The sequence below is a fragment of the Aethalodelphis obliquidens genome, unplaced genomic scaffold, assembly GCF_003676395.1.
Source record: "Aethalodelphis obliquidens isolate GAN/ISIS:26980383/991018 unplaced genomic scaffold, ASM367639v1 scaffold71, whole genome shotgun sequence".
NCBI classification, from domain to species: domain Eukaryota; kingdom Metazoa; phylum Chordata; class Mammalia; order Artiodactyla; family Delphinidae; genus Aethalodelphis; species Aethalodelphis obliquidens.
In genome coordinates this window covers 3,558,793-3,560,700 of record NW_020838015.1, presented here as the reverse complement: position 1 = coordinate 3,560,700, position 1,908 = coordinate 3,558,793, and the positions used below count along the sequence as shown (strand labels likewise).

At 39.1% G+C, this 1,908-nt stretch overlaps 1 pseudogene; it reads left to right on the top strand.

Annotated features, from left to right (window-relative positions):
* The first annotated feature begins 351 nt into the window (after positions 1-351).
* On the top strand, positions 352-718 carry LOC113611944 (signal recognition particle 14 kDa protein-like; annotated as a pseudogene).
* Positions 719-1,908: the final 1,190 nt, after the last annotated feature.

Genomic DNA, 1,908 nt, shown 5'->3' with positions numbered 1-1,908 from the left:
AATCTATGACAAAGGAGGCAAGACTACACAATGGTGGAAAGAGTCTCTTCAACAAATGGTGCTGGGAAAACTGGACAGCTACATGTAAAAAAATGAAATCAGATCATTCTTTAACACCATATATAAAAATAAGCTCAAAATGGATTAAAGACCTAAATGTGAGACTGGACACTATAAAACTCCTAGAGGAAAACATAGGCAGAACACCTCTGACATAAACCGCAGCAATATCTTTTTCAATCCACCTCCCAGAATAATGGAAATGAAAACAAAAATAAACAAATGGGACCTAATTAAACTCAAAAGTTTTTGCACAGCAAAGGAAACCATAAGGGCTTATGCTGACGGAGCAGAGCCAGCAGTGCCAGCATGGTGCTGCTGGAGAGTGAGCAGTTCCTGAAGGAGCTGACCAGGTTCCTCCAGAAGTGCTGGTTGTCAGGCAGCATGTTCATCACCCTGAAGAAGTATGATGGTCAAACTAAACCCATTCCAAGGAAGGGTTCTGTGGAGGGCTTTGAGCCCTCAGACAACAAGTGTCTGTTAAGAGCTACTGATGGAGAAAAGAAGATCAGCACTGTGGTGAGCTCCAAAGAAGTAAGTTTCAGATGGCTTATTCAAACCTACTGAGAGCTAACATGGATGGGCTGAAGGAGAGGGACAAAAAGAGCAAGAGTAAGAAGAGCAAAGCAGCGCAGTGAAGGGTACCAGATTTCCCGCTTTCACCAGCTAACCACTGAATTGCTACTTTTCCTTTGGTTTTTACTTTTGGCCACAAAGCTGGGTTTCTGATTCCCCTACAATAACTGTTTTCATGTGAGATTAGGGTCATTTTTGGATGGAAGAAGGGCTGTAGTGTTTACAGGGTAGCTACAAGAAGCCAGTTTATTTTAGATCTGGCTAAGTGGTCTGTGTTGTATGTTTATATGTTTCTGGATAATAGTTTACGGTCTCTGTAGCCGTCTGTGAAGAGCACTGTATCATTAAACCTGTATTTATCAGCACTGACCATCTTTTATTCCTTTTCCCACCCCATAAAAAGAGTCTGGCAATAGCTCCTCATTCTGGAATGATGTGATTATGAATAGGCTTTAGGCCCTGTCTTATGGGCTACTGGAATTGAAACCTGACAACTTGATAAAAAAGTTGTGTTATTTCATGGGTATTTTTCCCAACTTGCTGTATAATTTTATCATCATAGTTCCTTTAGCAAATTTGAATGAGTTCTCATAGCCAAATGAGAGTTTGCTTAATCAAACTAAGGATAAGCCTATTACAAAATCAAGAATAAAGATTCCAAGTTAAAGAAAAGAAGAAGAAGGAAACCATAAACAAAACGAAAAGACAACCTACAGATTGGGAGAAAATATTTGCAAATGATGTGACCAACAAAGGATTAGTCTCCAAAATTTACAAACAGTTCATGAGGCTTAATATCATCAAAAGAAACAAACTAATCAAAAAATGGGCAGACAACCTAAATAGACATTTCTCCAAAGAAGATATACAGATGGCCAAGAGGCACATGAAAAGATGTTTAACATCGCTAATTATTAGAGAAATGAAAATCAAAACTACAATGAGATATCACCTCACACCAGTCAAAATGGCTATCACCAAAAAATCCACAAACAATAAATGCTGGATAGGGTGTGGAGAGAAGGGAACCCTCCTACACTGTTAGAAATGTAAATTGGTACAGTCACTATGGAGATCAGTATGGAGGTTCCTTAAAAAACTAAAAATAGAGCTACCATATGACCCTGCAATCCCACTCCTGGGCATATATCCAGAAAAAAACATGGTCCGAAAGGATACATGCGCCATAATGTTCATTGCAGCACTGTTTACAATAGCCAAGACATGGAAGCAACCTAAATGTCCACAGACAGATGAATGGATAATGAAGAT